Source organism: Arachis hypogaea, chromosome 16 (genome assembly GCF_003086295.3).
Source record: "Arachis hypogaea cultivar Tifrunner chromosome 16, arahy.Tifrunner.gnm2.J5K5, whole genome shotgun sequence".
NCBI lineage: Eukaryota > Viridiplantae > Streptophyta > Magnoliopsida > Fabales > Fabaceae > Arachis > Arachis hypogaea.
In genome coordinates this window covers 60,623,331-60,635,797 of record NC_092051.1, presented here as the reverse complement: position 1 = coordinate 60,635,797, position 12,467 = coordinate 60,623,331, and positions in this window count along the sequence as shown.

Below are 12,467 nucleotides of genomic sequence, written 5' to 3'. Positions count from 1 at the left end.
ATTAAGCAGGTTTTTATGTTGAATCAGAGTATATGTTATACCTGGGTGCTCCAGTGTATTTATAGTAGTTGTAGAGTGACCCTTCTAGATAAGATAAGTTAGTTATCTTATCTTCTCTTTATCTTTGAGTTGAGGTCAGCTTATCTTCAAGGGAACCGCCCTTATCTCTATAAGCTTGGACGGCCTTTGGATTTGGGTCGTGTTCCTCTACTTGGGCCCTTTATGGGCTTTTCTGTCGATATGGCCGAGTTCTTTAAGAAGAAGTCGGTCCGCTTGACCTAAAGAGGTCGGTCGCTTTGTCGTTTTAATCATCCCAGGTCGGATAGCTCGACCCAGGGTATGAACAGTTACTTTTTATAACTTTTGTCGCTTTGATCTGGTCCGACTTCTTTAATGTCGGTCCATTCTAAGTTATTTCTAGCAATCCATTTTTTGTTTCAGACTTTGTCAGGCCTCTATTCATGGATCACTTTTTTTAACTTCTTGCATTATTCTGTTTTTGTCGCTTTTCATCTTGCCGATTTTGATCCTCGCTTGGCCTGACCTTTGATGAATTCGGTTTTCATCTTCACTGACCGTATCATGATCGAGCAGTGAGTTTGGTTTTCACTTTTGCCGATCTATAGCTTTATAATCGGGTGATGAATTTTTGCATTTCAGATTAATGCGTCTTGATAAAGAGGATTTGTAGGAAATATGAAAGAACTTTATTCAAAATACAAATATATACATGTGGGTGCTTTACCCCTCTAAGTCAGGCAGTTCATAGATCTTGGCTTGGCACCTCATTTTAAAAAATCTTTCAGGAAAAAGAGTGCACCCTATCCTAAGATCTTTATTACCTCCTAACTATAATACCTTCTTAGGTTGCAGGTGTGCCATGACTTTGGAAGCTCTCGCTCCTCGAGTTCAGACAGCCTTTAGTAGCCGTTTCCGAGTACTTCTATGACTCGGTAGAGTCCCTTCCAGTTTTCCGCGAGTTTTCCCTCTCCAGATCGACTTGTTCCGATATCATTTCGGATTAGGATGAGGTCGTTGTTGGCAAAACTTCGCTGTACTACCTTTTGATTGTATCTTGAGGCCATTCGACGTTTTAGCGCTTTCTCCCCGATCTGAGCTCTTTCCCGTATTTCTGAAAGTAAGTCGAGCTCTTTTTTTTTTGAAGTTGGGAGTTGGCCTCTTCACTGTAGAAGATCGTTCTAGGGGACCCTTCTTTGATTTCTACTGGGATCATTGCCTCCATTCCATAAGCTAGTCGAAAGGGTGATTTCCTTGTCATGGAGTGTGGCGTTGTCCGATATCCCCATAGGACTTGTGGGAGCTCTTCAACCCAGGATCCCTTTGCACCTTGTAATCTCTATTTTAGCCCGGCTAATATAACTTTATTGGCGGCTTCTGCCTGTCCTTTGGCCTGGGGGTGTTCTACGGATGTGAATTGATGCTTTATTTTCAAGTCGGCTACCAACTTTCTAAAGCCTGCATCTATGAATTGAGTGCCATTGTCTATGGTAATGGAATATGGGATTCCAAACCTTGTGACAATGTTCCTATGTAGGAATTTCTGACTTCTTTGGGCAGTGGCATTGGCTAGGGGCTCTGCTTCAATCCATTTTGTAAAATAATCTACCCCTACGATGAGGAACTTGACTTGTCCCAAACCTTAAGGGAAGGGCCCGAGGAGATTAAGTCCCCACTTTACAAATGGCCAAGGTGATGTTATGACGATGAGCTCCTCTGGTGGGGCGATGTGGAAGTTAGCATATTTTTGACATGGTGGACATGTCTTGACGAACTCGATGGCTTCTTTTTGCAAAGTTGGCCAGAAGAATCTGGCTCAGAGTACTTTCTTGGCAAGAGTGCGGGTTCCGAGATGATTGCCACATGTGCCACTATGTATCTCTTCCAAGATCTCTTTTGTGTTAGAGGTTGGTACACATTTTAGTAGGGGCGTTGAAATCCCTCTTTTGTATAGGATGTTGTTTATGATGGTGTAATACTGTGCCTCTCGCTTTAACCTCTTTGCCTCTTCTTTATCTGTAGGGAGTATCTCTGATTTGATGTAGCTGATTATGGGAGTCATCCACCCTTGATCCTGACCTAATATGGCTAGGACTTTGTCTTCTTCCAAGATTGACGGGTTCTACAGTTTTTCCTGGATGAGGCTTCTATTATTGCCCCCTGGTTTGGTGCTGGCTAATTTTGAGAGTGCGTCAGCTCGGGCATTTTGTTCTCAAGGTAAATGTCGGACCTCATATTCCTTGAATTGTCCGAGTCGTTCCTGGGTTTTGTCCAGGTACTTTTCATGGCAAGGTCTTTAGCTTGGTAGGTCCATGCTATTTGCGAGGTGACGACTTGTGAATCAGTTAAGATGACAAGCTTTTGGGCTCCCACCTCTTTAGCCAGCTTCAAACCAGCCAATAACGCCTCGTACTCAGCCTGGTTATTGGAGGCAAGGAAGTCGAACTTCAGGGAAAGTTCGATTTGGGTTCCCTGATTGCTTTCTATTATCACACCTACTCCGCTCCCAGTTTTATTTGAAGAGCCATTCACGTAAAGATTCTAATTTGTAAGGATTTCTGGGGTGTTAGTATACTCTGCGATGAAATCGGCCAGATATTGGGATTTGATGGCTGTCCGAACTTCATATTGAAGGTCGAATTCAGACAACTCGACTACCCATTGTAGGATTCTTCTTGCTAAATCTATTTTTTATAGAATACTTCTCATGGGTTGGTTGGTTCGGACCTTGATGGTGTGAGCTTGAAAATATGGGCGAAGTCGTCGAGAAGTTAGTATGAGAGCATAGGCGAACTTCTCTATTTTTTTATATTTCAGCTCGGATCCCTGTTGATGTGCGGAAAACGATTCGACACAAAACTCACCGGCAAGTGCACCGGGTCGCATCAAGTAATAATAACTCACGGGAGTGAGGTCGATCCCACAGGGATTGAAGGATTGAGCAATTTTAGTTTAGTGGTTGATTTAGTCAAGCGAATCAAGATTTGGTTGAGAGATTTGTGATTTGCAGAATTTAAATTGCATAGAAAGTAAAGGGAATGGGTATATTGCATGAAATTAAAGAGAACTGAAATTTAAAGTGCTGAATCTTAAAGAACAAGAAATTAAATGGCAGAAACTTAGAACGCAAGAAATGTAAATTGCAGAATCTTAAAGTGCAAAAAATGTAAATGGCTTGAATTGTAAAGGGAATTGGGAATTGGATTTGCAGAAATTAAACAAGACAAAGTAAAATTCAACAAACATAAGAGTGGAAGATGAATTGGATTGAATCGGATCTTGAAACAGAAATGTAAATGAGCTTGAAAGCAGTAAACAGAGAATGTAAAATGATAATTTAGATCTTAGGACCCAAGAGACTAGATAACCAAGTCTAGATCTCAATGCCTTCCTAGATCCAACAAGAACAATTGCAAAGGAAATGTAAATTGCAGAGAAAGTAGATGAAGAAGCAATTAACAGAAATTTAAATTCAATTGTGCAGTAAAGAAACAGAGAGGTCTCAGGATGAGATTGAAACAGAATTCCTTCAATTCTCCAACCCAAGATCCAAGACAATTGTAATTGAAATTTAAAGCAAGAAAACTAAGAGGAAGGGAATTCAATTCTCCTTCCCCGAGACTTAGAAATTAAAATTCACTCCACACCAAAAGCTCTCCGAAAACTCTCTATGAAAACTAAAAGGAAAAGCTCTCTCAAAAACTTAAATTCTATGCTATTTATACACTTTCTTCAAATGGTCTTCAAGCCTTCAATTGGGCCTTTGCTCTTGATGGAATTGGGTTGATAGAGGCCTTGGTTGATTGCTCTTGGAGTTTGGAGAAGAACCGAAGTGAACCGGGTTTGGAATCATGTAAGCTTGAGTAAAAGTTTGAGTAAAAGTTTGAGGCAAACTTTTACTCAAACTTTTCATATCAGCCACCCCATCCTTGCTGCTACTAACGTTTGAGCCAAAGTTTGGGGTCAAACTTTTGCTCAAACGTTGGCTCCCTCTTGCACACTCATGGCGCCAACGTTTGCCAAAAAGTTTGAGGCAAACGTTGGCGCAAGCTTTTGCTCTCCAGGGTGTGTTGTTCATGGCGCCAACGTTTGCCAAAAAGTTTGAGGCAAACGTTGGCGCAAACTTTTGCTCTCCAGGGTGTTGATTTGTGATGCCAAAAGTTTGCCAAAAAGTTTGAGGCAAACTTTTGCTCAAGCTTTTTGCCCAAAAGTTTGCACAAATGTTTGAGGCAAACTTTTGGTCAAGCTTTTTGCTCCCTGGTTCGTTTTCACTTATTCCAAAAGTTTGAGCTAAAGTTTGAGGAAAACTTTTGCTCAAACTTTTTTGTCCTCTCTTCCTCCTAGCCATTCCTTCTTGCTTCAACCTTTCTTCAAGCTTTCTTCACCTATCATTAATAAACCAAACACATCAAAGCTATGCTCAAAATCATGAGATATTCATTCTTTCATAATATGTGACAATTATAGCATAAAACCTCATAAAATTGCATTAATTCATCTATGGTTGATTAAATTAAAGGAAGCATGAAAATCTACCCAATTGGCTTGCTTATGGCTCAATAAAGTGCATAATTCAATTGAAAACAAAAGAAAAATGCTAGTGAAACTAGGCTAAGATGACTTGTCATCACAACACCAAACTTAAAGCTTGCTTGTCCCCAAGCAAGGAAACTAATTATGCTCAGAGGTTCTTTCAATTAAGACGGATTGAAGAACAACTTGTCAGGTCCTGTGAGTGAAGTGATCAAGTAACAGTGGGGTGAACTCTAAATTATATGCTCATATAAGGGCTTCAGTGCTTACTAGTCCTCACATATTGGGAGTCTTAGGTTTTAGGATTTTCATCCAAATGGTATCATGGAGATCTCTTTATATGTAGTCACCTTGAAGCAGCTTATAGTTTCTGTGCTTTGGCCTCGACTCTAAGTGTCATGTCTCAAAGCGGCTCTTTAGATAAGCTTTCAATCAATACTCCTAAACCAGTTGGTTTTAAGGTATTAGGTGTTAAAGCACCCCTAAGAATTTACTTGCTCAAGCCTCTTTCTTTGACACAACTCAACCACAAGCATTTACTAGGCTAACAACTCTTTGAGTTTTGTTTCTTCTTTCTTTTTCTGCCTAGTAATTGATGCTCAGAGCCTTGGGCCATGTTCTTTTTGCTTTTGTATTTTCTTTATTTTCTTTTGTTTTGTTTGCTGCTTCTTGGATCAATAGATTTTTGAGAATCTCCACAATACTTCTTTGAACTTCATGTCCTGCCTATGAGCTCCCATGCAAGTTTTCACAAGCATGCAACCTCAATACATAATCATACAACTAGAACCACCACTTCTCCTAATCTTTTGCTTGCCTCAAGATTGTTTGATTCCTCAATCCTTCTTTTCAAAGAACTTTCATGTGATGCATTTTTTTTTTTTTGAAATATTGAGTGCAAACAAGTTTTGGAAAGTATAGTGTTGTAAGTGATCAAGCATCTTGCTTATTGAATTACAGAAAAGCTATGCTATGCAGGCAGGCAGGGGTATCATGTAACTTTCAATTTAGTAGCATCTGATACAAAATAATCACTGAACAATACAACCTTTTGAAGTTCGCTTGCTTTCCTCTTCCTCATCATCATTGCCGATCTTTACATTCCTCTCTCTTCCTTTTGATAGATGATGCTAAATCTTTCCAAAAGTTTGTATGGTACCCTGCAGTGATATTGAAAGTTGCTTGTTCCCCAAGAACTTAGAGAAAATGGTTAGTCTGCATGATTTATTTGTAGTCCTTTGAACTTACTTTGGTGTGGGAACACCAAACTTAGTACCTTGCCAATGGTTTTCATGCATCAAATTAACCATGTGTGATAATTTTTTTCTCTCTTTTTTTTTCTTTTTCAAAAGCCATGGAACTGAAAACTAGGAAACAGCAAAATAGCTAACTAGTTCATCCAATATGCTTGAAGCCAACATTATGCAGAAAGTGAGTGATGACAAGTCATCTTAGCCTATTTTAACTAGTCTTTTTCTTTTGTTTTCATTAAAATTATGCACTTTCTTGAGCTACAAGCAAGCCAATTATGTAGATTTTCATGTTTCCTTTGATTTAATCAACCATGTACGAATTCATGCTATTTCATGAGGTTTTATACTATAATTGTTACATATTATGAAAGAATGAATATCTCATGATTTCAAGCATAGCTTTGATGTGTTTGGTTGATTAATGATAGGTGAAGAAAGCTTGGAGAAAGGTTGAAGCAAGAAGGAATAGCTAGGAGTAAAGAGAAGACAATGGAATAAGTGAAATTGAACCAGGAAGCAAAAAGCTGGACCTAAAGTTAGCCTCAAACTTTTGCACAAACTTTTGGGTGAAAAGTTAGCCCCAACGTTAGCCCCTAACTTTTGGGCTAACGTTGGAACTTGAAAATCACTCCCTGGGTACCAAAAGTTTGCGCCAACGTTAGCCCCTAACTTTGAGGCTAACGTTGGCACATGAAAATCCTCCCTGGGCACCAAAAGTTTGCGCCAACGTTAGCCCCCTAACTTTGAGGCTAACGTTGGCATGAAGAAAACCTCCCTGGGCACCAAAAGTTTGCACCAACGTTAGCCCCCTAACTTGGAGGCTAATGTTGGCACATGAAAATCACAAGGGGAGGAGCAAAAGTTTGCGCCAACGTTAGCCCCCTAACTTGGTGGCTAACGTTGGCACATGAAAATCACAAGGGGTGGAGCAAAAGTTTGCGCCAACGTTAGCCCCCTAACTTGGTGGCTAACGTTGGCGCCACAAGTGCACAAGGTAAGGCCAACGTTAGGGCCAAAGTTAGACCCCTAACTTTGGCACCAACGTTGGTATCAGATGGATATAGCTGCTGATATGAAAAGTTTGGGCAAAAGTTAGCCCCCTAACTTTTGCTCAAACTTTTGGTCCAACTTTTGCAAAACTCAAACCCGGTTCAATTGGTTCGTTTTGGTTCCTCTCCAAACTCCAAGAGCAATCAACCAAGGCCTCTTTCAACCCAATTCCACCAAGAGCAAAGGCCCAACTCAAGGCTTGAAGATCATTGGAAGAAAGTGTATAAATAGGATAGAATTCAAGTTCTTCGGAGAGCTTTTCTTTTGGAATTTTCATAATAGTTTTCGGAGAGCTTTTGATATTGAGTGATCTTTAATTTCTTTGTCTTGGGGAAGGAGAATACACTTCTCTTCCTCTCAGTTTTATTGCTTTCAATTTCAATTACAATTGTCTTGGATTTTTGGGTTGGAGAATTGAAGAAATTCTGTTTCAATCTCAACCTTGGATCTGACTGCTTTGTTTACTGCTTGATTGAATTTCAATTTCTGTTAATTGCTCTTCATCCACTCTCTTTGAATTTCAATTTCAATTTCTTGTTGGATCTAGGAAGGCATTGAGATCTAGACTTGGTTTACTAGTCTCTGGGTCCTGAGATCTAATTTCCCAATTTTACATTTTCTGTTTACTGTTTTCATGTTCATTTACTTTTCTGCTTCAAGATCCAATCTAACCCAAACCTTCTTCTACTTCTCTGCTTGATGCAATTTACTTTTCCTTGTTTAAATTCTGCAAATCCAATCCCCAAGTCCCTTTACAATTCCAGCTGTTTACATTTCTTGCACTTTAAGATTCCGCTATTTACATTTCTTGCATTCTAAGTTTCTGCTATTTAATTTCTTGTTCTTTAAGATTCAGCACTTTAATTCCCTGTTCTATTTACTTCCATTCAATTTAATTTCTGCAAATCACAAAACACTCAACCAAATCTTGATTCGCTTGACTAATTTAACCACTAAGCTAAAATTGCTCAATCCTTCAATCCCTGTGGGATCGACCTCACTCCCGTGAGTTTTTATTACTTGATACGACCCGGTACACTTGCCGGTTAGATTTGTGCGTTTTGGGAGAAATTTATTTTTCACCAAAATACTCATCAAGTTTTTGGCGCCGTTGCCGAGGATTGATTAGATTGACAATGATTAAGTGAGGTGGTGATCTAGATCAAGCACTTTCTCTTTAATTTTGATTAACCCACTAACTGTTTGATTTTTCGCTTAAACTAACTAACACTTCAATCTAGAAGTAGATTGAAGTGTCACTGGTTTTGTGCATTTCTCATGCTCTGCTTGTATGTCAGGTATAAGAAGAACCATACCCAATTTTCATGAACAAGACGAAAGAACTCTCAGGAGGTTAAGAAGAGCTGAAAGAGGGAAAAATATTGTTGGAGAAGAGGAATCAGACGAAGAATTCCAAGAGATGGAGGAACATTCAACCAATCCACCAGGTGGAGCAGACAACAACAATGACAACCCACCCCAGAGGAGAGTTTTGGCTTCCTATACCTTTGCAAATCCTAGACATTGTGGGAGTAGCATCTTGGCTCCAAATGTCAATGCTAACAATTTTGAACTCAAGCCACAACTCATCACTCTGGTTCAGAACAATTGCTCTTTTGGTGGAGGACCACTTGAGGACCCACACCAACATTTATCCACTTTCTTGAGGATATGCAACACTGTCAAAACTAATGGAGTGCCTCCTGACAGTTACAAACTGATGCTATTCCCATTTTCTCTCAGGGACAAGGCCACTCAATGGTTGGAATCTTTTCCAAGGGACAGCATCAATAACTGGGATGATTTGGTAACCAAGTTTCTTGCCAAGTTTTACCCACCTCAGAGGATTATAAGGTTGAAGGCTGAGGTACAAACATTTACACAAATGGAGGCTGAACCCATCTATGAGGCATGGGAGAGGTATAAGGCTCTAATCAGGAAATGTCCTCCTGCCATGTTTAATGAGTGGGAGAAGCTGCAGAACTTCTATGAAGGCTTAACACTGAAATCCCAGGAAGCTTTGGATCATTCAGCTGGAGGTTCCTTGCAACTCATGAAAACTGCAGAAGAGGCTCAAGAACTCATTGATATGGTGGCCAACAACCAATATTTCTTTGCTCATCAAAGAGGCCGCCAACCATCACAAAGGAGAGGAGTAATGGAACTAGAAGGAGTGGATTCAATCCTGGCTCAAAACAAATTAATGTAGCAGCAAATTCAACAACAATTTGAGCAAATGACCAAGAGGATTGATGGCCTCCAAGTTGCAGCAGTTAACACGAACCAACCATCAGCCACATGGGGGCAAAATGAAGAAATCCAAGAGGACCAACAGGAACAAGTCCAGTACATGCATTCAAGCCCAAATGAATTCTATGGTGATACCTACAACCCCTCATGGAAAAATCACCCCAACCTCAGATGGGGAGACAGTCACAACCAAAACCAACACCTATGGCAGAGGAATTCAAACCAAAACAACCCAAGAAACAACCAAAACTACAACCATCAGCAGACTAACCAAAACACATACAGAAAACCTCAAAACAACTACCCTAATCTCAACCAATACCAATCCAATAACCAACCCACCAACCAAAATGCCTATCATCCACCACCCACATCTCACAACCCATCACAAGCACCACCTGAACCTCAAAGACTCACCAACTTAGAGACCTTGATAGAAAAAATGATGAAACACTAGGAAATAACAAACAAAAACCATGAAGCATCATTAAAGAGCCTAGAGAGGCAGATTGGGTAACTCTCCAAGCAAGTATCTGTTGAGAGATCTTCAAACTCACTGCCCAGTGACACAATCCCAAATCCTAAGGAGGAATGCAAGGCAATACAATTAAGGAACGGGAGAACATTGATAAGCAACAATGACACTATACAGAAGCAAGCAGAGGGCATCAAAGAACCAACAGAGGATGAGAAGCAAGCAAAGGACGATGAAGCTAAGGAGCAAGTTGTGATGCCAAACAAAAGCACTGAGAAACTTAAAGAGAAGGACAACCAGCCACATAGCTCAAAGAAAGTAATCCAGGGACAGCAGCAAATAGGAAAGAGCATCACACCTCCACTACCATATCCCCAGAGGTTTAACAAAGAGGTTAAAGACCAGCATTTTCACAAATTCCTTGAGATTTTTAAGAAGCTGGAAATCAATATCCCCTTGGCTGAAGCACTTGAGCAAATGCCTCTGTATGCCAAATTCTTGAAGGAGCTTGTCAACAAGAAAAGAAGCTGGGATGAGAAAGAAACCATAATGATTACTGAGGAATGCAGGGCCTTGATTCAAAAGGGGCTTCCTCCCAAGCTTGAGGACCCAGGGAGCTTCCTGTTGCCTTGCACCATTGGGGAATTGACCATCACTAAAGCAATGTGCGATCTCGGAGCAAGTATTAACTTAATACCATCCTCCTTGGTGAAAAAGCTGCATATAGAGGAGGTCAAACCAGTACAAATGTCTCTGGAGCTGGTAGACAAGTCAATGGTATACCCCAGGGGTGTAATTGAAAATCTTTTGGTCAAGGTGGACAGTTTTATATACCCTGCTGATTTTGTGGTTCTAGAATCAAACGATGATGATGGTGACTCTGTTATACTGGGAAGGCCATTCTTGGCCACTGCTAGAGCTATCATAGACGTAGAGGAAGGGGAATTAACTCTCAGGATGCATGACCAGAGTGTCACTCTGAAAGTATTACCAGAGGCACAATTTAGCAAGGAGAAGAAAGACTATATGAAAAATGACCAGGAAGGTCACAGCAACATCCCAATGCTAAGGATTGTGCAGACTGATGAAGAAACCCAAGAGGATATTAGAGTATTAGCCACTGAAAAGAGAGGCCCCCAAGGAAAGCCTACGGCCAGAAAAGAAAGATCAACAAAAGGAAAGATGAAACGCAGAAACAAAGTAAAAAGGGGTTGGAAGAATAGAAAGATTCCAACAGAGGGGTTTCCAATGGTGACAAAGTGCAACTGATATATCAACAGCTGGGGGCAACTCAACAAACTGAGGATTACTACACTGTCAGCAACATACTCTCATTAGAGCATGCTGAAATTGAACACCAGAGAACAAAGAAGAGGATCACGGTCAGAGGAGACAAATTGAGGCCCTACAAGAACCAACCACCATAAAAGAAACCCTCAATGTCAAGCTAATGACAATAAAAGAGCGCTCTATGGGAGGCAACCCATGCTTTAAGATTCATGTCATTTTAAATTCAATAAGTTATGATCAATTGAGCATGAATTCTTTTCTCTTTTCATGAACATGTCCATTGACTGCATGCACTATTTTGAAACATATGCTAAGTTTGGTGTGCCTTCAAGCACACTAAACCAATGTTACAAATAATTCCATTTTGCATGTTTGGAGTATCTTGACAAAGCATATGGCCAAACACCAAGTTTGGTGTCCACATAGCTTCATGAAAAGTAGAAACTCATGCATCAATAATCATACAATTGTTGTTTTCCAAAATCTTATAAATGGAAAAATTCTTTTCCGGTAATGAAGGCATTAATTGTGATGTACCCTTTGACAAGAAACAAGTTTGGTGTTCATCAAACCTTGATGCACCGATTTAGGGATACAATTGATCCTTCATGAAAAAAAAAAAGGGAGAAAAAGAAAGTATGATGAAAACAATTCTTATGAACATTTAACATTTGAATCTCACTAATTGGAGGAAGATACTCATTTTCTTTATATATGACCAAGCATTAAGTTTGGTGTCCTCAAAGGAGAGTGTCACGGTTCAAATGATATAAGAATTGATGGTTCACATAGTATTAATAAAAAGAACACTCTTGCTACGGTTGGATAAAACTAATGTATGTTGTCTTGTTGTGGTGACTAGGAAGTCAAAGAATCTTCAAAGAAAAAGACAAGACAAAGGAAAGCATAGCATGTGGACAAAATCTCATCACATGCCTCGAAAAAGAAATCTGCCACTCCTTGAGAATGATCACGGCAAAGGCAAGGGAAGGAGCAAACTTTGTCTTCATTCATCCTTACATGCATACCTTTGATCTCCATAAGTCTAATTGCATCCCAGCCCTTCATTGCTCATTTAAAAGCATACCACCTTCAAGCCATGCACATGACCGAATCACTCCAACCTTGGAAACTTCACTCCCTTCATCACTCCTCAACATAACAAGCTCTGTGCAACATTTCTCTTACTTTAAACTCCAACCATTTAAACTTCTCTTCATCATTTCTTGTCATAGCAAGTTCGGTCTCAATTTCTTTTTGCTCCAAACACACATCAAACTCTCCAACATTCTTCATACTCCTTCTAACCTCACAAGACTCAACCAACCAAGTGATCATGGCCTCCTCCTCAAGAACCAAACGAAGAAAAGGGAAAGATCCCATGGTGGAGGAAGACACACATGAATATGACCAACGAAGATTCAAGTCTTGGTTTCATCAAATGCAAATTCAATGAATGAACGAGAAAAGAATCTATCCTGAAATTCCATTCTTGTTGCCGGATGATGGATGTCAAGAAATGAAGGACAAAATTCGGAAGAGGAGGTGGGAGGAACTTGCATCACCAGCCATCCGAATCAATGCCAATATCATAAGAG